Source organism: Falco biarmicus, chromosome 3, assembly GCF_023638135.1.
Source record: "Falco biarmicus isolate bFalBia1 chromosome 3, bFalBia1.pri, whole genome shotgun sequence".
NCBI classification, from domain to species: Eukaryota; Metazoa; Chordata; class Aves; order Falconiformes; family Falconidae; genus Falco; species Falco biarmicus.
The window spans coordinates 3,225,580-3,250,414 of record NC_079290.1 but is presented as its reverse complement, the minus strand read 5'-3'; positions in this window follow the sequence as shown (position 1 = coordinate 3,250,414).

Here is a 24,835-nt window from a genome sequence, read left to right as displayed (position 1 = left end):
TTGAAAGGGTAAATGTAATACGCTATGAAATTCTGATTAGTGACAAAGAAAATTTTACATCTAATTTTATATTTTTATGACAGAATTCATCTTCCTACCTTCAGGCATTGGGAAATGGGAAAGAATCGGAAACAAGGAGAATTACTAGAGAAAGGAGAGGCAGGAGCTTTAAAACCACTTCGCTTAATGAGGATTATGTATATTATAGTGTGAGTATACTTACATAAGTATTTTATTTCTGTTCATAAATTAAGTTCTGGGCACTTTGCATGTAAAGATAAATAGTATTAGTTTTGTGAGTGTGTGTGCGTGCATGTATTTGACACCAGTATCTTTCTAAATAAATAAGAAATTAGCTGTTAACCTGGTAGCTAGTTCTAAAACAACGTGGACACAAAAAGATTAAATTACATAATATTAAATTAGATTTGATGAGACTAGAGATAAAATTTAGAGTGTATAAAATTATTTTCCTTAGGCACAAGGTGAGAGATTAATCTTACCTAACCTTAACTGTCTAAAAGTTAGCTCTCTGGACTATCGTTTAGGATCATACTACTATCAATGAAGAGATAAATGAGCACTTCCAGGAGGTCATTCATCCCATTTTAAGATGTCTGTCTTTGAAGATTCTAATCTGTGTCTTTTGATTCTCTGAACAGAGTCCAGATGACTAGCTTAGGCTCAGCGCCTAACTTAAAGCAAGTGTGATTTTAAACAGTTGCATTTTCAAAGTCTTCAAATACCACTATGATCATGCATGGATCTACCTTACATGCTTACATAGCTTTAACCCTTTTCTCCAGCCAAAGATAAAGTAATCATCATTTTGCTCATAAATTACAAGCATTTTTAGTACAGAATAAAACTTTTAATTTTACTGAACTGACATGTCATGTGAACCTAAAAATTATGTTAATAATGAATGTTTCATAAAGCTTCTCTTCAATGACACAATTTACGTTTTATGTTTACATGATCATATAACTGGGGGATATGAATATTTCTCTTTTTTTATTAATTGAGGTACATTAAAAAAATACAGGTAGTGTGATACTCTTCAGTATTTGATTAAGCGATCAGAAGGGCTGAGGAAACCTCTCAATCACATATAAATCGTACACTTATCCTGAAATAAGAAACTGGGAGATTATGTAGGTAAGTATCACCATCTATTTGTTTATATTTTCTTATGGTTTTTTTCTAAGTACCCATTGTTGACCACTATCAGGTATAACATATATTGAACTGTATTGACATAATACATATCTCATTTTCTTTCTTATACTTAAATTGGTAGTATGTTGTTTCGTTGTTTGTTTCCATTACTAAATATATAGTTCTCTATTATTGTTAACAGAAACATTTTATGTTCCACAGTATTTCATGTTTACCTTCTGTAGTGAACCTGGTAACATCAGCAGAAGTTCAACCCCCATAGGTTCTGCCTTCTGTGATTACACCAGACAGCATTTTCAGAAATGCTGAACTTCCAGTAATCATTGAACTATAAGTAGGAGTAGAAAGAAATTCAGCAATGCATAACTTGCCTTTTGTTTTGGGTTTGTTTTTTTTTTTTACTGTGAAGCCTGAGTGATATGTAGTTTTAAGGAAAATCTGACTTTAACCTATCTCCAGCCAGCATGAGACCAAATCAAAACCTAAACATGCAGGGGCAAGTCACCTTTTTGTGTTGAGACCAACTCTATTTCTGCCTTTCTTTCATCCCATGCTGCAGATGAGAGAAGCTGTCCCTGTTTTATGCCCTTGTTTATAATGTGAACCCAGTGGCTCACAGTGAGTCTGCTGGCTAGTGTAATTGATTTCAGGATACTATTTGAAATATAACCAAGAAATCAACTCTCTGCCCTTCAGCACTCCTGACAGGTCCATTTAGGTTGAAGTCCATTCACCAAATATCTTTACGAAAGGTAATATGAAATTGTGATTGACAGTAACTTCAGAGGCAGTTGCTTTTGATCAAAAAATTTAGATTAAAGGTGAAGAAAGGAGATAAAAGGGGCCATGCTGCAGTACACAATTTCCTTTTTTCTCTTCAACAAAGTAGTCTTCTGTTGGTTTTACAAGACCTAGAACATCAATCACAGCTGTGAGCTTGAGGCAAATACCTGAACCTAGGAGTGAATAAAAGTCAGGGCTGATTTGCTGCAATATTTTAACCATGTGTGAGGTGAACAATGGAAGATGCTAAAGAAGATGAAGAGGAGGGAAGAATAACTTGTGTATGACCAAGTAAGTGGGAATCAGACTAAGTCAATGATGTCAGAAGAAAGACTTTTTGGTGGGAAGAAGACACATTGCATATGACAAAGCAGGAACCACCTTCTTTCAGTAATATCTACTAGATCCCTAATCCCCATTCCAAAATTCACCATAACATGGAGTTTGCACATCCATCTATACCCTACTCAGTCTACCCTCAGATACCTACAGGATACCGACAATAGATGAAGCAATAATATGTCACATCATTGCAAGGACTTTGCCCTGTTTGGCTTTACAGATGGATTTGCTTGTACTCTTCTAATTTTCTCATGCCAGAGCAGATCATTTTACAGAGCTGCTTGTGTTTAGTTTTAGGGAAATTCCAAGATTCTCAAAGTAATAGGAAAGAAACAAAGTTTGCACGTAATTGTTAAATGAAGACTTCTCTTAGTTGTAGGTAACTTCACATAGGTAATAGAGATAATGCAGTCGCATCAAAATATTTCTTGCATTTCTCCTCACCATGTGATACTGCTATCAATTCAGGGGGTATTTTTTTCATTACCTATACTACTTTGCCTTTATACATGAAAATTAGGACTGGATTGAATGTAAAAATACCCTAGAGTCCTGAGTCACGGTCCTTAACTGAATCTATGATGTACTTTCAGGCTGCTATATTTTTAGTTGAAGTGAATGCCCATGCACAAATATTTTACTGGATTAAATATCTTCTTCTGAGAGCTTTAAAGTTTTTCCTCCTTTCCTGCATGCAGTGACTTGTACTACAAAAGAATTTAGTGTAACACTACAATCATGTAAGGTAGCAGGCTGCCTGGGAGAGCAGGCAGTTTAGCATTTCTCCCTATCTCACATCCTCTGAATACACGTGGGTTTTAGGAGGAATGATGTGAGAAGGAAATGAGGAAAGTGCTCATGAACCATTCAAAATCCCCCCTTCATTTTGCAGTGTAGAATTTTTCATTCAACCTGTGACACCTGTCACACAAGTATTTATGTTTCAGGTAGTTATTAGAGCACTTAAGATATGCAGTGGAGATTTCACCAAAATAGTAGAATTTGATGGGATTTCACCAAATGTAAATATCCACTTTAAGATCAAATTAATTGTGTCCTAATCCCCATGTAGTATCTTGATTATCTCCCCACCTACCACAAGAAATGCTTAGGTTCACTTGATGGCATAAGCACTTACTTGTAGGTAAGTACATTCAGTCAGATGGACTCCATCCCACAGGAGGCTGGAACCAGTGAAGAATCCATCAGGAACACTGCTTAGATGTGTGCAAACTATCTGTATTTGATGTGACAGCTTTTCCGCTTTGAGTTACACCTAAATTCATTGTCCTCTCCCTCTGCTTTTCGTGCAAACAAAATTAGGTCTTTAGAAATCCTGTACTTGTGCCTGGAATGTCAGTATGGGTACAATTACACAAGTATATTTTAAATGCTACTTGGTATTTGCTTTATTAACCCAAATACATACATCAGGGCATGTAGAGCTGGAGGCAACATTAAGAAATCATCTGTTTCCATCCAGTTTGTTAATTCACAAGTATGTCTACACTTCTGACAGGCATTTCCTCTTCTCAGTTCCTAAGAAAAAGACCAAAGATAAAGTTTTCACAGTATCTCCATGTGGGCTGTTCACACTGAGCAATATCTTCCGAGACCCTGGGTTGTAGCACCTTTGAAGAGTGGGAACAACTGTCCTGCAAAAGAGTTCTTTCATCTTTTAATGCACAGCCAGAAGACTGAAGTGAAATTAGCATAGATGATGGACTACATGCTGTATACCCAAGAGCCAAAATAGGGTGAAAATAATGTTGTAAAACCCCAAGAACTTTTAAGAAGTAAGAAAACTGTTAACTTGGAAAAAGTCTGATTGATTTACCATTTGGCATAGTTGAAACACAACAGAGAGAGACATCATTTGTGTCCTGATTGGGAACAGTGGTAAGAATAGCCACACTACTGTCTGATGTGTATTTGAGAAACAAATAACCCATTAAAGTTGATTTTATTTGCTGTGATTGCCACTTGTGAATGTCTAAAGATGTAAGGTTGTGTAGGATGAGGATCATATTATTTATGACCCATAGACTCTGGGTGATGTATTGTGATCCAATGTGCAAGAAGGACACCAAACTCTTGACATGCATATTATCTTGCTGGATCCTGTCTGTGATAGTGAGATTGCTTACTCAATTTGCTATATATACATAATAGTAAGTGAAAAAATAATTTTTTCAATAAATCTGCCTTATGAATGCTAATCCACCAAGTATTCTAAACTCTTAAGTAAATTCCTGCAAGTTTTCAGTCATCTAGATAGTTAAAAAGTTTTCCTCTTGTCCATCATAATTTTTTTGAGTTTTTGAATAAATCTTATTCTTCTAGTCCTTCCTTAGTGGCCACAGAAAATAATCAATCACTACCCCTCTTATACCCCATCTTGCAAATGGAAGTCTTGATTGCATGATATTTCCTCCGCATAACTGAAACAAAAAGAGACCATAAAGAAAGAAAAGAGATAAGACTAAGCAAAATCCAAATGAAAGTTAATACAAGACTCTGAGGTAGAACCCAGGTTTTCTGATGACCATATCCTGATCCTCACCTCACCCATCGTGGCTTTTCCTTTAAGAGATTCCTGTCTGCGTCCAGGTTTTCTCTATTCTGCACATATATACAAGGGGCAGTGTTTGTAAGCTTAGTAGGTTATTAGATTTAGTGCTAGCAACCCTTATCTGAAGTTAGAGTACAAAAACTTTCAGTACATTATCCAAGACAGTAACCTGCATATTTTTTATCAAAGGCTGTCTTCAGCATCACTAACATACTAATATTATACTACACTTCTCCCATTCTATATTAAGATAGACATCACACATTTGTAAAATGCAGTAGGTGTTAGAAGGAGGTCCAGACAGACTCATGCATTCACTTTAAATCTTTCTGATTTTACACCTTCAGCTTGTATAAAAGCCTTTCAGCCTTTGTTCTTTTCCTTTAAAAGCTTGTTGATCTTTTAAGTTGCACTCCTGTAAGTTTTGAACTCCCAGGGAGCCAACACATACACTCAGCAAGGCTGATGTTTGCTCCAGTTCCACAAAAATCGCACACAGATGTGCTCTTTTATTTCTTTTGTGATGTTAAGATCAGCTAATCACACTCGGGCATCTTTGTGAAGCTGTGCTGCCTTCTTCACAGCCACCCATTTAGAGATTTAGACCTTTGAATATTGAAAGGTGTATGCAGGTGGAGTTCCTCTGAAGCTGCCTAGACGTAAAGGAATAGTATGTGTAAACTGACACCTTCAGAACGTGCCACTTCTACAGAGAGAATTCTGTCCTATAACTTGACGATGTTTTTCAATCCAGTATATCTACCTTGCCATTAACGCCTAGTAAGTTGCAGCAATCACCTACAGAAAACAGGGGAAAGGTCTGGAAAGAAGCAGGCTTGCTTCATGCTGATTCAGTTGAGTGAGACTGTCCACAAGATTAATGTTCAAGAATCATGAGTACACTAAATGCTTATGCCAGGGTGCTAGCTGGAAGGGACAAGGAGGGCACAATTAACAGAAGTACGCAGTTGTGGAGCAGTGGGTGAAAGCAGTGCGCCAGGAGGAAGATGCAACGGCTGCAACACTAGCAACAGGGTAACTTGAAGAAGTCCCTCACCAGCTGAAAACTTCTTAGCTAACTGTACATCTGTGCTCTATGGCTATATCTGCACTAACAGATTAATGTCAGTGACTGCACCCATATAGCAGAGCTCCATTGTCTGCACTGTTTAATTGCTGTAGTACAACAGTTAGCACTCACAAACCTTGCGTGCAGTGTTCAGGAGCTATCTCAGGTCAAAAATAAATTATAAGAGACAGCTTGCATGCCACCCTGTTTCAGAAGCCAAGTGAAATTATTGGTATGTGTGTAGGCATCTCCATGCCAGCTCTAGAAGATGATCTCAAGCATGTAGAGTTTACAAGCTATAGTTTTTTTCTCTTTCTGCTTTCTAGAGCTTCTGCAAACAGTAAACTTCTGTGAGTCTACAAATGGAATATATTTCCTTCTTGAAAGCCAGCTATACAAGGAATTCTCTCGTAACTGAAAAATGTTTGCATTACTATATGCGTTATTTACATTCATATTTTAGCTTGCATTTGCATTATCGGCATTTTTTCCTCTGAGTTCCACTGAAGAAATGATTGCAACATGTCCCTCATCCATTGATTTAGCTAATGAGATCATTGTTACAGCCACAGATTTAGAACAACAAATGGCTATAAAATGCTACCAACAGCTGGAGCAGATGCATAGAATGACCTTTTGGAGATAGCTTGAGAATACCTTGTAAAATCTCTTTTCATTGGCTAAACCCGTGTTTACTGCATAGCTAATGTTTTTTCACTGCCTTATGTGCAGTTAAAGACAGTAATTTGGACTGACACCAGTCATAACTTTTCATGCTTCATGGCAGCCCCCACCTAAGCTATTAATTTACCACCTGCTTAAGTTCCTGAAGAAATTACCTGTCAACAATTTTGCTTAAGCTCTAACTAAGAGTAATTTCAAATAAAAGAAGGCCTTAGGAGAATGAAATAGGTACAATATCCCAATGAATTTCATCAGACTATTTCACACAGTTCATATGGAATTAAAAAGTTGAATGTTGAGAATATTTAGCAAACTTCTGAGCCCAGTCTCAGTCCAGTCTTTCGCTAGCAGTATTAGCTCTGCATGTTTGAAACTCACACTTAGTAATATTACAGTAGCTGGGTTAAGCATGATGGTGGAATAGTACTGTTATTCATTATAATTCCTTCGGAATTTTACTAGCATAACTGATACGAAAATTAGATGCAAGATATCATATAAACATAAAAGTTTATTTTATAAATATGAAAGTTTACATTTCAAAGCTTGGTTGGCAAACACAAACCTTCCTAAACCTTTGAGTCAGAAACGTTTCCATCTGTTATACACGAAAGAGTATATTTAAAATAAATCCCTTCCATGCTGGCTGGAAAATTTGGGCTATATGGTTTAACTCTATACTGGATTTAATGTTCCACATTTTTTTATTATCTTTTTAACAAGTAACTGTCTGAGTGAGTGGACTGTCTGCCAACACCCACAGAATACCACTGAATGCTCAAAAGATCTTTGGGAAATTTTGAAGTCAAATCCACACCTGACTCATTAAACTATTTTTTTCTGGGGTAATCCAATTCATTAAGTTTCTGTAATGGCTCCAGTGTCCTGTATAAAAGTATACTTTAAAATGAATTTTATAGGTAAAGTAAATCCCCTTGCTTCGCTCCACAGCATGGATAATTCACGCATATCTAGACAGGAGGGTCCACTTAGTCAAATGTTCTTGTCCTGCCTATCTCTGTGACTATGATGAGCTCCAGCTATGTTATGTGTGAAACACTGCTCACTCTTACTGTTTCTCCTGATTTTATATTTCTTCCCTCTTACTAATTCTTGTCTTCCTGAGTTGCTTTTGCCCCGCAGCAGACTCTGGAGGACTTGTAAGAATAATTCCAATATAAAGCTTTTTGCACATTCTCATCTACACCTTTCTGGGTAATCTAAGTAGAACCTTACCGAAACAGATATTCCTGATTTTCATAAATATTCAAAACTAGAATTCTTCTTTACAAGTTTATTCACTAGAGAATTGAAGAAAACAGCTGTGAACAGGATAGATACCTGACACTGAGAAGCTGTAACTTCAAAATACCGGTCAAGACAACTTCCAGGTGCTCAGCACTTCTCAGGGCTAGTTTCCTTGGCTTTACAGGCTCCCTTTATTTTTAGGGAAAGCAGAAGGTGCTCTGCATTTTGTAAAAGTGATCAGCTAATTCCACCAACTTTAAGTAAATCCTTCATTAAGGTACTTAATTTAGGATATCTTTTCTCTATCACTCCTTCTATAATCATTGCTGAGCACAAGTATTTCAGCCTGTCTGTCATCTTCAGCAGACTGTGTAATTTGCCTCATCCTCTCCACTGCATATAAGGAGCCCAAAGACTTTAAAGGTGCATTGGTCAAATGTCTAAATCTATGTGACACAAGTCACTTCCACCATCCCCAATCCTTTAAGACCTCAAGTCATCAAACCTTTGAGAGAGCAGTCAAGTATAATGTTTTAAGTCTTGTTTGTACAGCGTAACTCAGCTATTCTTTTAAAGTTAAGCACTTTACTATAGAGGTCTGAGGAAAAAAATGGTAAAATGCTTTGTTGAATCGCCACCTTATTCTGACCGATTCACCAAGTTTATTTTACTTCTAACAAAAGATCTTTGTTGCCTTTTGGAACAAGTAAGATGAGAGTAATTCATTACATTTATGGGAGTTTATGGATGTTTTTCATAGACTTGAGGTATATACTTCATTGTATGGTAAAACACAAGCATGGAAACACCCAGTTTTGCAAGTTAATCCAGCGTCCCGTGGCTCCAACAGCTTTCAGCATCTCTGTTGTACAGGAATTCCATGTAACCTTTCTAGGTAGGCATTACTTCATAATTACATTTTGTGTTGTGCCGGCGAATAGATGCTATTTTAATTTTATTACATAGTAACTCAACTACCCCTGGTAACATTAAACAGTATTACATAGTTAGCAAATCAGTAATGCCTAGAACCTCCAATCAGATTAAAGCTAGACTGGGCCTGATACATAATGAGATGCATGTTCCCAAGCAAGTGGTTTTGTACAGTTGAAATATAGGGAGTTAGAGATGAGAAGAACAAGACTGTCACATAAAGATTTGCATCACCTTGTTATCTGGGCATGCAGAGAAAAAACTTTGAATATAACATAATGTGAAGTTCCGCTTGAAAGAGGGAAAACAGGTCATGAACACTGAATGGAAGGTAGTGGCTCTGAAAAAGGGCTGAAGGTCACGGCAGACATGAACTCTGCTTTCCCAGTGCAATTATAAACCACTAATGCAGTCCTGGATGTTTAAATAAGGGACTACAAGAGAGCACATAATCAAATTCCTCAACAGACTGTGGTTGAAAGCAGAGAAAGTGTGTGCTTTTGTTCAAATTCACAAAAAAGGAATCTTCTAATCTGGAGGAGGTAAAAAAAAGTCAGAGTATCTGAGGATGGGAGAAAACTTTAAATGGTAAAAAAAATAAAAGTTCAAACTGTTTAGTTTATCAAGTAGAATAATGAAAGGTGACTCGGACACTTTTAAAGTAATTTCAATTAATGCCTGATTGTCTTTTTTATTTTAAAGAACTGGTAAGGCATAATAAGAACTAACCTCTGGACACTGAAGCTGGGAAAACGCAAATTAGAAGGAGTTCTCAGCAAGGCTGATGGAAATAAAGGATTCTGTGGTTTTTTATATCTTCATATCATGCAATTTCACGTCTTTCTTGAATTCCTAGTTAACATACCAAGATCAAGGTCTCAGTAAGTAGTTCAGTTGCACATTGTAGTCACAAATGATAAATCAGGGCCCATCTAAAGAAATTGCTGTTCTCGTAAAACACAGTCCCCTTCCTTCCCGTCTTTCTGATCTTTTTTTTCTCTCTCTACCCTAGCTCCCAACCCTGTGGTTTCACCATGTTTCTCAAATCAGATTCTGCTTCTGAATGTTAGAATAGTTGCCTTCTCACCTCCCTAGTGAGATTTCTGCAGGAAGCGCATGGTTTTGCTTTGCTGCATGACCAGTCAGTCAGTGGTCAGAGCTGGTGCAAAGGAACGGTAGCAGTGTGGTGTCAGGAGCACACAAGAGGAGCAGGTAATCACAGGGCAAAGATATAATTCTCCTGCAGGTGGGAGTGAGCCATTAGAACGGATGAGTCATAATGCATAGTAACCTTGCACTCTAGTAATTAACAAGCCCATTTTCCACTGAATTTTTATAGAACTGAACCCTCTTAAGTGTTTTCATAACTTAGTGTTTCATGCTCTTTCCTAGGTGACAAAAAAGTTTATTACAGGACCACAGACTAATCCGAAGTATCTTCAAAGCAAGTATTTGATAATTCAGAAGTAATTTTGAATAACTAAATCAATTGAATAACTTCACATTTACTACATAGGTATTTTATTTTTCATACTGTTTTCTAATAAGGTTTTAATCTTCTGGGATCTGGTTTTATCAGTTTCCATTTGGAATGTAATAAATATTTAAATTCACACCTTTTGTTGAAACCCAATGCATAAAAGGTATAATGGCATTCTTGTATTCATCCAGTTCTTCTTTCAAAAGCACAAAAGATTGGCTATGACATAATATTAAAGCCTTAAATATGAGATATTTGAAAATTCGTTGTGTATAAAAAAGTCAATTAAAAATTAGTAATAATCTCAGCCTTTTAATGATTTAGAGATACACTACCTTTCAAAATGTACGTAACTACTTCTTCACTTTATGGTAATTTGTTTTTTATCTGGTTGTTTTTTGGTTGGTTGGTTGGTTGTTAGAGACAGGCTTCCTCCCACCTCTTATGTTTTTAGAAGCATTTAACTCAGTTCAGTTCTTACATACGAGCTGGATTCCCACATTATTATCATTAACATAATTATAATTCTGTAAAATAAATACCATATGCTATATATTTTATATATTACTTCATAATTTTAATTATATAATCAGTTTATCAACAGGAATACACAATGTAATGTTCTAGGAGCAGGATCATTGACTTAATTATAGCATTGTTCTTTAATGTTTATTAGTGGAATTTTAAAAATTCTTTTCTCAAATAAAAAGTCTAATTATATTTAAGTATTTGATTACTGGAAGAAAATGTATTTTCATGACTTATCATCTGGCAAAATGAGATTTTTTTCTTTATGCGCTATTTATTCATTATTTAGCCTTACTCATTGAAATGATAAAAAGATCTAGGCCAACTACCATGTAACAGAAAAGAAGCATAATAAATTGTAAATAGCAAAATGCATCACTGAAGATAAATGTTTTGCAAACATTCCCTAGGCTGATGTTGTTCATATACACCATTTGGCAATTACAGAACTAAATGGCAATATTGGCCTGCAAATAGTTACTGAGAAAAAATAAAGGTCTACACTGCTGCGTCATTAGAGCTTAATTCCTGCTGATTTAAGACAATTCTATTCGCTCTGAAGAAATACAGGGATTTTAAACCACAAGAACTGTAAAAAAAAAATAAATAAATCCAGGATATTTAATGTAAAAATTATTTTCTGAAATTAAAAATTCAAAATGTACTCTTTCTCCTAAAATAAAGCCAAGATTTTCAGGAGTGGAAAGATTCAGGAACTACTTCTAGTGAATAGCACTAAATTCCACAGCAATTAGGAGATTAAGCATGTAACCTTCTTGCTCCTTTGTTGTATATGTCTCTTATCTAATCCTGTATTTACAATCCTACTGACATTTTTATATGTTCTTGACTTTGTTGGGATTTTTCCCAGTGAACAGAATTGAGAAAATTATTAATTCTTTTAATAATGAAAGTCCTAAATTAACAAAAGACTTCACTACTGAAAAGGAAAAAGGCCTAAAACCCTAAAGATCGACCTCAGAAAAGTCTCAGGTGAAAGTTCTGTCCTGCCTTACAAGATTGCTCAGCTTGGTCCCTGAGGGACCACAGCGTGTAGAGCTGAATCGCCCTGTCTTGCTCACTGTACCCAGGCCTCAGCCATTGTTGGAAATCGCTGTACCAGGTACCAGAAATCATACATCAGGTAGAGTTAGATACATCATTAGAATAAAATGGTAACAAGCCAAGACTCATGTACAAGATCCTGGCCGGGTCACTTATGAAACGAAGTTGAAAAGTGCAACTCTGAGGAAGACCACCTGAGTGAGGCTGAAACCGGAATGACCCTCTAAAAATTGATCCCAGAAGACTCCACCTAAACTCCACCCAGGCCCCGCCTAGACTCTGCCCATCATTAATATGCAATGAGATGTCATAATTACATGAATAATGTATGAGAAGATGTTGCAATCATGCATGTCAAATGTATAAATTAGCCTGTTTCACACCTGTACTTTGGCACGAGTTTCTGTGCTGCGAACCACCTCCTCCCCTGCGCAGAAAATATACCTTGCTGCTAAAAGTACAAAAAGTCTCTTAGCAGTTTTCTTCATTCTGAGGTTTTTTGGCATCACTGCAGATTAAGATTCTTTTATCAGAGAAGTGGCTGACTCACCGTCCCTGGAGGTATGTAAAAGGGGTCTGGATGTGGCACTTGGGGACATGGTTTCATGGTGCACTTGGCAGTCCTGGGTTAGTGGTTGGACTGGACAGTCTCAAAGATCTTTTCCAACCTAAATGATTCTGTGATTGCTGTAAACATATTAAAATGAACTTAAAGAAAATCAGTCCACACAGGACATACTTGTTCATATTATTTAAAAATCAACAATTCGCTGTGGTCTAAACAAGATTATACACTATGAAAGGGTCTGAGGTTTTCTACGTCACAAACCAAAGAACAATAATACCGTATGCCTACATTATTTTTTTCATTCTTGTAGTTTAATTTTCACTTTGCCTGTAGAGCTGATGAAATTGTAATTAATTTATGAATTTATTTTCTATTCTGAACTGCTACTGTATAATAAATACTCCTGCAATTGAAAACAATTTAAAATGTTTAAAAAGATATACTAAGGTTAACCTTTCAATTTGAATTCCAGGAAAAATAATTGTTCAGCCATTAGCTATACCAGAATGTTAATGTAACTGCCAGGAACTGTTGAAAGAGAAATGTTTGTGCCACACTAGAAGCAAATAAATAAATAAATCCAGCCAATTCTGAGTAAATGAAAACATATTGACCTAATTTCCTAGTGACTGAAAAAGCTGCATGAAGAAGACCTGCTGGTATAAATTATGTATTTCCTATGTCAGTAGAGGAGGCAGGAATGAGCAGCTGGTGACCAAATTTCCCTTGGTGATTATCGCTTTATTTTCTTCCGGCTTTTCAGTGAACTGGAAAAAGTTAACAATATTGCATTATCAGTATCAGATTTAGCATGCTGGATTTCTAATGAGCTGGATGTCTCCAGAAGAGAAAATGGGGCATAGAATAAGGAGCAGCAATGCAGGACCAGGACAGAAATGAAGCAGCTTAGTTCTTATCTTCAGATTTTGGTAGCACAATGATGATAATTGGAGAAAACCTTATCTTGAATCGAGATGTCTTTAATACTGGCTGGAAAGTACAATTGATCCATTCTTCATAATACACAACCTGCAGAACTTCATCTGAAAGTAAATGACTTGAAGCACACAAGCAGCATCCTAACTTGCGTGAGACCATTCAGGAGCTTGAAGCACTCCACCCATATTGGTAATGTTTTCAAAAATCAGGAGTCGGAGTTGGACCTTGAGGCCAGCTTGAGTAACCAGTAGCCATTTGCTTTTTTTTCTAACAATACTCATCTGGTTTTTTTCTCAGCTTTGAGATCATGCTGACTTATTGTCACTTCCTTTCTCCATGATCTCAAGGTCTGGAAAAGTTCATAGCATACGGTTAGCCAGGACCTAGGTAAAAATTAAAGAAAACAACAAGCATCATATCATGGAATGGGAAAATAGTTATTAATGTTCTTACACAACTAACACCTCTGTAAGAGCTGCAGCAGCTCTAAGCCAGTAGGTCCTGCCAAAGCTTCCTTCATATTCCTGCCTTCAGCCCACTTCCAGTGCTCTGCTGCTCCCAGGACAAGTACTCCCTGTCAAACCTTCAAGTCTCGTACACACTAAAACACTGAATTGGCTTGATTTTGTTGTCACTGACATTTTTCACTACAGTTCCTGACTTCAGAGAGAGTTCACTGATGTGAAGCAGCATTGAAGCGCTGCTGTGGGGTGACAATTTGCCAACATGCTTGCATTAGAGGATGCCTACTCTTGCTCGCTGGAAGTGATGTCTCTCCAAAAATCTTCACGTGATTTACTCTGTATTGCTAATTGCATTGCCTGCAGTCACTAATCCCTGGCTTGAAAACCAAGAAGCACAGAGTAGTTGTGTCCACATTTCTCAGTGCTAGATGCTAGACGTCTCTGCAGGTGACTGGTCACACTTGCACCACACAGCACTTGGCCTTGGGTCTCCTCTCTACTCCATGCAACATCCCAGGAGCCCTAACACAGGCTGATGTGTGCGTTAGGGGTGTGTATATGTTGTTTTGCATTGTTTTGGTTTAAAGGGCAACAATCATGGGACGGCTGTGGTGCACCCTTGTGAAGGAAGTATTGGTGGTTTAGAGCAGAAACCTGAAGATGTGACTTGCATGCTGTGGGTATAGAAAGAAAATATGGGGACATGCTTTGGGACATCAAAGCTGCTGCGGTGACATAGAGGACTGCTGAGGACAAAGGGAGCCAAAACTTCCTTTCACCTACTGTTTACTGGGACAGGCCCCAGTAGCAAAGTATTTGCAGGAACCAAGTTTTGTTTTAAATGGAATTAAATAATTCACTCCAAAACATGGCCTGAGAATACACTAGAATTTATGCAATCTGGAGGATGAGAACTGTGAGCTAAGCTGTCTGGCAGGGTAAATATGTCTTTCATATCAGTGATACAGTCATCCTTGGAGTTGGGTTTGTATAAAGGTTAGCTTATTTTTATTTCGCTTAAGCGCACTGGAAACAACAGGGAGAAGACAGAGGAGTGCTGGCCTATTTTTTCTGCCACTTACAAACCAATTGCTGATAGAACCTTAGCTCTGGTAAACTGGCCATCTGTCTGGCTTAGGGCATGATCTACTCCTCAGTACCCTAGAGCTTAATCTAATATTCTTAACACTAAATTAACTTAGAATGTGAAATTAAAAGAGAGGGAAAGGAGGCAGTTATAGTGACAGAAAACAGATCTTAATTTCATACCTCTGGCCTAAATGTAGGCAGTGTAAACCTTAAGAAAAATAAAATTAATATTGCCCAGATAAGTTAATAATTTAAAAGTATATTTTTAAAGTATAATTTTAATTATATTTAATAGTAATATTTTAATTGCTATTTAATTTTCATTCTTTTTTCCTGAAAATATCTGTCTTTTCAGAAATAGTGCAAAACATCAGTCTTACATTGAACGTGCCTACTTTATATTAATGGTAGAAAATGGGTGGGATTTCATTTTAGGACTATGTCGTAATGAATGGTTCCTACTTATGTCACAGTATGTTTAAAATAATGGACCTGTCTGATGTTGAAGAAATACAAAAGGAACAGTACCTGTTTCTGTCACCTGCCTAAATACCAAATGCCAACAAAACATGGAACTGCATCAGGGTTATTTGGGCTGGTTGCGTATTTCCAAGAGGAACAAAAATGCAGAAGATTACACAATCCTTGGTACACCCAGTTGCACATTTCCTTGTGTAATGTCAAGATGTTGCAGCTGTGTATCCTCTCCTTTGTATGCTCTGTCCCTCTGCTCCTCTCTGCCCCTCTATTCTGCTCTGGTGAGACCGCCCCTGGGTTACTGTGTCCAGCTCTGGAGTCCTCAGCACAGGAAAGACATGGACCTGTTGGAGTGGATCCAGAGGAGGGCCACAAAAATTACTAGAGGTATTGAACACCTCTGCTATGAGGAAATGCTGAGAGAGTTGAGATTTTCTGGCCTGGAGGAGAGAAGGCTTTGGGGAGACCTTGTTGCAGCCTTTCAATACTTGAAGGGGGCTTATAAGAAAGATGAAGAGAGACTTTTTAGTAGGGCATGTAATGATAGGGCAAAGGGTAATGATTTTAAACTAAAAGAGGATAGATTTAGCCTAGATATTATGAAGAAATTTTTTACAAGTGTGGTGAAACACTGGAGCATGATGCTCAGGGAGGTGGCAGATACTCCATCCCTGGAAACATTCAAGGTCAGTTTGGGCAGGGCTTTAAGCAACCTGATCTAGTTGAAGATGTCCCTGCTCATTGCAGGGGAGGCTGGAGACTAGGTGACCTTTAAAGGCCCCTTCCAACCCAAATCATCCTGTAATTCTATGACTCCTTTTTCCTCTCAGATTTTGTTTGCATTATGGATCCACTGATAGGGAACCTTGCCCATTTTTGCTATACAGGAAAATAAGAGAAAAGGTTGCATCACACAAAAGCTATATCAAATTCCTTTGAAGGTCTGGGAGATGAGGATTCCTCAGAGAAGTGTCCTAGAGCCACATAAGCCCTCTGAGCTCATTAGAAGAAAGTGGTCAACAGAGCGGCCTCCCGGTGTCACAGCAGAGATTGAAGAGCTGACAGATCAAGGCACAGCTACTAACAAACAGGGCTGATGCTCTTGACTTAGAGAGTACCTGTTGCACAGTTTAGAGTCAGAAAGCTCAAATTCTTTGTCAGAAAGCTCAAATTCAAATGTCGGAAAGCAGAGTCCCACCTAAGTTATTCACAGTATGAACAAAACTAATCTTGCTCAGCCTAAAATCACATTAAGAGCCCTAAAAGAGTTTACAGATGCCTTGGCTTATTGGAGACTTGGCTTCAGCTTGAAATCTAAGTCAGTTGCATGTGGTATGAGTGATCCAAACTGAATCTCTAATGCTAAAACATAAACCACTTCACCAAGTTCAACTGGGTTCAAATTTTATTAGTTTCCCAGGACTTACAATAAACACCTTAATTAACAAGCTGCACAAAGTAACTACTACATCATGGCAGTTATTAAGCTACTTAATCCAGAAATGAGGGATCAGTGCATATTCTTTAAATATTTTGAAGAAGTTTCAAGAGATAAAATGAAATACTTTTTTGTTTCCTAACTGTTCACAATATTTGGCTTTTCCGCACCAAAGGCAGTTCTCTTTAAACACTGACTCTAAACTAGACCATTTATGAGTCTTTTTAACTGTGATTAGAATAATGTTTCTGGTTTTCAGTTACTATTTGTACCTGGATTCAAAATAACAAGAAATACATATTCCATTGCCCAGATTTCCTGCTAAAATCCTGTGTTTGGGTGCACCTAATAAGCGTTGTGTTCCTTTCTTTATACCAAATGATGGTGAATACAGTCAGCACCGCATGTCCACCTCAGCTATAAATGACTTGCTCAGTTACAGCTATAGCAGTTTTGCATAGTTATGTCATTTCTGTTAATAATGAAATAAAAGCACTACTTAATAAAAGCAAAATCAAGCATTATTTTTACAAAATATAGAAAACAGTAGGGTTTGTTTTCCTCAGACTTTGTTAAACATTTTAATTTACTGTGATTCATGCATATTTACAAGATATTCCATTAAAGCCAAATGCTCACTTTTTAAGAAAACTTATCAGCTAAAACAAGCGATAGCTCTAGTTAGAACTGATGATGTACATTTGCATTCACAAATCTCATATCCTATATAGCACTTATTCTTTACATTAGTAGATGACTTTATAAACAAAGAAAACCCTATTGAACAAATGAAAAAACATGTCCCAAAAAGCTTTAAGACGGGAAGATATAAGACATATATCTAGTAAGAAACAAATTGAAAAATTACAAGTCAGCTGAAATGTCCATCACTGGCATGCTCCTGAGCAGCTGATTTAGAGATATATTTACAGGCTTCATTGATTTACCAAGCCTGTGTGATGAGGGAGTAACAAAATCACATTAATATGATGAGGGATCCACATGAAGTCAATGCCTGATGTTGTAAAGACCAGTGCTGGGAACCCTCTAAGCTAGCAACGTCTGGCCAAGCAGTAAAATAAGACTTCTTTGGAATAATGATTGCATGGAAGATATTCTGTGGTAGGCTTTGGCAGCAAGGCATGAACACCACTGACACGAAGGAAAAACCTTTGTTAGTTGTCCTACTAGTCAACTACCAGGAGCAGACCAGCTGACTCCAACAGTTATATGCATCTTGCCCAAAGGCACAAATTTTAGACCAAAAAAAAAAAAAAAAAAAAAAAAAATCTGAGGCACAATAAGGCTGAATGAAGAAAGGCAGGAGACAGGTTATTCCCAGACCTCCTTTGGAAAGTGTCTTCTGCTGAAGAGCCCAAATACAAACCTGCTGCTTAGTCATGTCTTGATAAAATGTAACCCTAGATATCACTGGGTGATTGATTTATATCTATTTGAAGTGTCATTGCCTCTTTACTGTTGCACTGGACCTTCAGAAAAAAAGAACTGCCTTTGCTTATTTAAAGAATTACTTTAGTCCAGGAAATTGTCAGAAACCCATGGCATTTTAATGTGCCTCGAGTTTCTTCCTTACGCACCCAATGCACTTGAATATGTTTCCCTACTTCTCAAGGGTTTGATGATGAGGTATTATAAACCAGAACTGAAGTGTTTTAGCAAATCCATTCTGATATGAAAAATTTGCACACACTAGGCAAGAATTTTCCTTTGTTACCAGTTAAGCCTTTGGGTCACAGCTGTAGCAAACTCACACCAGAATCAAGAAACACATCCATTTTTAAATGAGAGATGAAGAAAGGAAGAATGGGAAGAGAAGGGTAGAACATCCCAGTGACTTCACTCTGTGTTTACAAAGGTGAAAAGCCATGTGGATTGTGAACGCTGATCAAACGCAAGTGGCTGGAGGTAAAAAGAGGAGGCTGAAGTGTTTCAATCCCAAATCCAGAAAAAACTGGTGCAATAGCAAATGCTTAATGTAAATCCCTGCCAGGAAGAGTTGTCATGTGTCTAAACAATAGCAAATGCAGTGCCAAAAAAAAAGGAAAGTGAAAAGAAAAGGAAACAAACAGTTCTGCTTCAATGGTACAACTAAAAAAACCCTCTATATAAATGATATATTCATCAGAATGAAAAATTCTGGTCTTGTGGGACTTGGTTGGGGATTCTGGAGAGCGAAAATAATATCTGTGATTTAATTCACTAATATGAGGGAAGAAATCGCACATTTCTATCTGCTGCCTTAGGCACAGCACTCACACTGCAAGTGGGAGCAATGCCTGAGAAAATTTCACCCACTTCATTTCACCTTCACTAAGCAACAGATTACATGATGTGGCTTGTTCAGTTTCTCCTGTTGACACTATTCTAGGTATATGTATATAAGTAATTAAAACTGTTGCAGGGCTTGCAGGGCCAGGGCAGAAACTTGACTGTGTTTGAAGAAAGAGAAGATGATGTTTCCCTGTGGTTTTAAGCTTAGCTGCATCCCATGGCTACACTTGCCCTAAGAAATACCAGAGTGTTCTCTGGATATTCAAATATAATTTAGAAATTGTTAATGTGTTTGTATGGTCCCATGTTCCCAGAGACACAAATTGATATCTTTTTTTTTTTACTGTGAGGGTGTACGAGCACTGGAAGAGATTGTGCAGAGAGGTTTCATAGTCTCTGTCATTGGGAATATTCAAGATATGACTGGACGTTGTCCCGGGCAACCTGCTGTAGTGGACTCTGCTTTGGGTTGGGAGATGGGACTATGTGATCTCTGGAGGTACCTTCTAACCTCAGTTCTTATGTGACTCTGTGTCCTGTGCCTACCTGCATGTGTTAATTGGAGACTTCCCAGATTGTTCTGTGCTTTGCAAATAAGCAACTTGCCCAGTCCAGCTCTTTTCTTATGCAAATTCATTACCTGCTGTGGATGAAGAATAATTCTGTTTCCCCCTTAGCATACTCAAGTGAAGCTGACTGCTGACTTTCAGTCCTTTACAAATAAGCCTTAAAGTAGCAAGAGACAATTTAATGCCAGCCTCAGACACTATTCCTCTAGGACCTTAAAATATTTATCAGCATTTAATTTGGAGCAGAAACAGTGATAAAAAAAGGATATTTGCTATTGTGGCAGCTGTGAGGTTCAATCATTAGATGATTAATGTGATGAACTGAGAATGGGCAAGCCAAATAAACACCTATTGTGCAGACAAATACTGAGTGAACTGCTGCTGTTGTCAGTAGTTGGAGATGCATGGAATTATTAACAATATTTTAGTGGGACAGGTTGTACCTCAACAAGTTAAATCAATAGCAGCACCAAAATCACTGCTGAGTCTGATTTGTAATGGAGGACCGGCATACCTGACCTTGGCCCTCTCTAACAAGCATGCAGTCATTAACAGAATACCTAATGAAGGATAAAAGCAGTATTTCAGAAAGCCTTAGAAACTGGCTTACAAATTAAAGCCTCATCATGTAAATGCACAGATTGGATACAAAAAAATATCAAACATGCTGGTTGCTCTTTTATGCTATTGCCACAAGCCCTGTACAAGTGATGAAGAGTGCATGTCCTGCTCCAAAATCAGGGAATACATTAAGAGTGGGAACCTTGATGTACCCTTTGGCCCAGTGTGCTGTTTTTGGCTGGGATAGTTAATTGTCTTCATCGTAGCATGTATGAAGCTGCTTTGGATTTGTGCTGAAAACAGTGTTGGTAACACAGGAATGTTTCATTATCACTGAGAAGCGCTGACACAGAGCCCAGGGCTTTTCTGTCCCACACCCCACCAGTGAGCAGGCTGGGGGTGCACAAGGAGCTGGGAGGGGACACAGCTGGGACAGCTGACCCCAACTGACCCCAGGGATATCCCATACCATATTACATACTCAGCATATAAATTTGGGGGAAGAAGAAGGGAGAGGGGATGTTTGGAGTGATGTTGTTTGTCTTCCTGAGTCATCATTACGCCTGAGGAGCCCTGCTCCCCTGGGGGTGGCTGAACACCTGCCAGCCCATGGCAAGAGGGGAATTAATTCCTTGTCTTGCTTTGCTTCTGTGTGTGGCTTTTGTTTTACCTATTAAACTGTCTTTATACTCAACCCATGAGTTTTCTCTTTCACCCTTCCAATTTTCTCATCCATCCCACAGGGGTGAGGCGGGGGCAGGGAGTCAGTGAGCAGCTGTGTGGGGCTTAGTTGCTGTCTGGGGTTAAACCATGACACCCAGAAATAAAGTGAGATGAATCAGGGCTATATTGTATCCCTGCGATTTCTGGAGGGGTTGAGCTGCTTTGGGCATTAGAAAGGCGAAGTCAAGTTTTTCTCAATCCCTGTCACTACCCAGACAAATTCAAGAGCAATATAACACTTTTACGCCACTCAAAGAGAAATATAGCAGAAAATCTACAAAAAATAAGCTTGTTTCCCTGTTTTTTTTCTTCCTTTTTACTTTTTCTTCCTTTTTTTTTTTTTTTCTTTGAATTTCTTTACAAAGTTAGTTACAGAAGTTGAAACATAGTTTGCTGATACCAGGGTAAAAGACAGGGTGTGTATGATAAACAACTGGATAGCTTCCAGCAAGATCTACAGCTTCTGCATCATGCATCTCTGGTAGAAAAAAAATACAAGAGTAGTTCACTATGAAAGCATTCTGTACAACAATTACAGAACTTTATAAATTAAGCTCCATTTCTTTTTAACAACAGCTGTAACACTATATTAATCTTTACCTATTTTAGAATATAGTGTATCATTGCATCTCTGATCACCTCTGTGTAAAATCGAGGGCACCTGTAAAGTTCATATAAGTGCTTAGAATTATTTTATAGCATAGTAATTTTTTAGTGGTGGAAACTGACCAAGGTGGAAACTTGTGGAAGGAGAAGGTATGACTTTTCATCAGATTAAGACATGGATTCATATTTTACCTTCCCCTTCCCCTCACTGTTTCAGAAAACTTGCACTTTCTTGTCAGATATTCAATTTGTATAGAGGTATGTATATGTACAGCCTTTGAAAGACAGCAACTGACAAGGACAAAGAGAAAGAAAAAAACAAGAAGAAGGAAAGAAAAAAATATTTTACAAGAATTTTTTTTTTTTATAGCAAAACTGCAACATGAATCAGAATCAGGCTACAGATGCAAAAATGTAAATCTCTGATATGGTGACCATCTTAGGCTGACTTTACAGGTTGACAGCCTATATGGTGGGGTTTTTTAGTTTGGGGAGAAATGGAAATGTCAATGGAAAAAATTTTGTATCAAACCTACAGTGAAGTAGCTACTGTTTTGGGGGCAAAATACAGATCAAATTGTTATCTTGTTTAGCATCAACTTTAGCAGAAGCAAAAGGATCTCCTGTCATTTTGAGGTTATTTAACCTTTTTGGTTTAACTTGTTTCTTTTAAATTAGATAATTTCTAAAATTGCTAATACTGTTTTGAAGAAAACAGTTCCAAAGCTCTATTTTACTACAGCTGAAGGCAGCACTTTGAACATTTTGGAAAAATTTCCAGTTTTGTTGTTTTATGTGCTGTTATTTTGTGCATTTTTTGTTTGTTTGTTTGTTTTCAGTTGAATCAATTCCTCAAAGCCTTCTCAGTTTTTATTTTTAATAATTTTTAATCTGGTTCTGAACTTTTAGCCATTTTTAAAGAAAAGAACCTATCTCATTCTTGTTATATTGTTCTGTAGTACTAAACAGTAATAAATAATAAATGGTTTTATTACTAAAACTTTATTACTTGAGAAGAAAAGACAATAGGCAATCAGGCTATTGCTGGCTGGCCTTGGATTTTAAATTATATGCAACACAGTCAGATGGGTGAGCCAGGGAAGCTCGTTGTATAAGCCAAAGAAAGACGGCTGGCTGGGAAGGCAGTCCCAGCTCCTCCAGCCCTTCCTCATATGACAGATGACCCAGATCTTTAATCATTGTTGAGTTCCTTTGATGAATCCTCTCCATTATTTCCATGCCTCTCTTGTGCTGAGGAGCCCAGAACCGGACACAACACTCCAGGTGTGACCTCACCACTGCTGAACAGAGGGGAAAGATCAACTGCCTCAAACTGTGAGTAACACTCCTCCTAATGGAGCCCAGGATACCGTCATTCGTCTTTGCAGCAAGGGCTCATTGTTGGCTCATGTTCAACTTGGTATCCACCTGGACCCCCAGGTGTTTTTCTATTGAGCTGCTTTCCAGCTGGGTCACTCCTAGTGTATATTGGTGTATGGGGTTGTTCTTCCACAGGTATAGGACTTTGTACTTCTCCATGTTGAACTGTCCCAACCACCTTCCAATGCTAGTAGCTTTTGGTTCTTCTCTAACTGCTCCTACCTTGCTATATTGCTTCCTGGCCCAAATGGATAAAATTAGGACCTACTCAGCAATAAGGAGGCAGTAGCGCTTTTTTCATACTCACATTCCTGTGGCATCATACTTTATCCAGGGGCAGGGCCCTTTGTGGTCAACAGGTCTCTGGAGGCAGTGAAGTAACTTGTTGGAAAATGGAAGCAGGATACCAAAATGCAGGCACAGGTGAGATGAGTTATCAGTGGGAAGGAAGGACTCCCCTTGTCACAGGGCACAGCTTTTCCTGTTGCTCACCAGTTGTTCCCCGTGACAGCTCACCCTCTAGGCGCTTGGACAAAATACTGGAGAAATTATGATTCCTCAAGGCAACACACCAGCAGGTCTCAAGGGTTAAACCTCTTCAAATAGAAGCACGTTGACTATGATGCTTTTTTTCTCAGAGGTGTTTTCTGGAGCAGGACAGGATTTGTTAGATGTTTCAGTGATATGGAGAGGATTTAGGTACATTAAAATTATCCCCGTTGAGTGCCTGCAGGCAGCACATAACTGAAGTACATGGTTTAAACTTTTATCTCAAGTTTGGTGCCAGGGAATGGGTACTACCATCCTCTCCTTTCACTGTAAAGTTGCTTTTGAACACGTACTGGCTTGCAAGCCTTGATGGTGTCCCTTTGTGTGTCTTAAGCATTTAAGAGTTTATTAGAAGTGGATGTAAGAAAAATAAAACAAGTTTTATTAGGACATTACATCATGCTGCAAAACCAGCAGAACAAGTGGCTTGGTGAGCTGATGAAGCTCAAGGGACAAACAAATGAATGATCTCTGCTTGGGGAACACTGAGAAAAATAATACAGGGCACTGAATCACTTTTTGCTGTTGAAAAGAAAAAAAAAGAGAGAAAGGGAGGTGAAGACGTTCTGGCTGTACCAGTCTAAACCTAATTTTGTGTTTTGGTCAGCTATATAGCAGTGTACTTTAACTTGGTCAGGCTTTCATAGCTAAATCATGGATTTATTGAAAAAAAATAATCTTAATTTCTGTTTCAATGGGTACCAAATCTCTTGCTTGTGTCCTTCTTTCTTTTATTTGGTTGTGCTTTCCAGCTGTCTAGCAACTTGCATACATGTAGAACCTAGTAAAAAACATACTTGTTTTAATGTAGTCTTTTTCTGACCTGCTGCACCTAAACAGGACACATATTGCTCTTTAGTCTTTGACAGCGGAAACAAAATTAGTGCATAATTTTATTTTTATCCTTATTTCTGAACTATCTGACTGCTGCTGGTGAAATTGTTATTAAATTTGGATCATATGCGTGTCTAAATAAGAGGTGGGTTTCTGACTTCATTTTGTTTTTAATGGACAGCTGCAGCAAGGCACTTCTTTATTTTTAACAGGCAGTTGTAGCGATCTTGCAGATCTTTGGAGGGGCAAAAGCAATCTTGTTTTCTTCTGTGGATGTAAGTACCAAACTTTAAACATCAGTCTGAACATATTTTTCTTCATGGTTCAGCATAGCTGCAGAAATCACAACGTTTAGAAGTCGTGTTTTTCCGAGGTAAATGTCAGGATTTATAATACTTTTTAGCTTTGTTTTCTTTTTAATTATAAATTTTTTTAAAAATTATAAAATAAAATTTAAATTAAA